Source organism: Brassica oleracea, chromosome C7 (assembly GCF_000695525.1).
Source record: "Brassica oleracea var. oleracea cultivar TO1000 chromosome C7, BOL, whole genome shotgun sequence".
NCBI classification, from domain to species: domain Eukaryota; kingdom Viridiplantae; phylum Streptophyta; class Magnoliopsida; order Brassicales; family Brassicaceae; genus Brassica; species Brassica oleracea.
This window is the reverse complement of record NC_027754.1, coordinates 28,615,618-28,616,239: the sequence shown is the minus strand read 5'-3', so window position 1 is coordinate 28,616,239 and position 622 is coordinate 28,615,618.

The window sequence follows — 622 nt, the reverse complement described above, 5'->3', positions numbered from 1 at the left end:
TGTACCTTAGAGCTGGCCGGCCTTATCTCCATTTCTGGGATGTTTTCCTTAGTAACCTCGGATTTGGATTTTGATTATCATTCTTTGCACCTTTCTTTTGTTTCCTAGGATTCTTATCTTTTGGAACCTATCCTTATCTTTTGGAACCTATTTGGTCATAAAATTCATTGGTGCTTTACAAGCTGGTTTATATATGACTTAGTCATTCTTTTTCGGGTCAGCAAATGTGTATGGCATTTGATTAGCTAGCTTTGTAAATGTATAATCTTTGGACGTCTATTTCACATTCTTTAGTCCGAGGATCTTGCCAAGACATTGATGGTTGATTTCATTCTATTTCTTTTACCATTCTTTTACCAGCTTTATTATTTTTTTTTCTCCTCTTGGTCTTAAAATAATCAGTGTACCTGGCCTCAAATATAATCACCCATAGTTGGCTCAAAGTACTTTATTATTGTGGGAGAATCATATCCAACATATATCCCCATCCTCCTTTTTAGGTCCCATTTTAGTTCTCTGTGGTGGAGCAATTAGTACATAGACAGCACATCCAAATGTCTTATGATGGGGTATGTCTGACTCTTGGCCCGTTAATAATTATGATAGGGGATATCTATGCTCA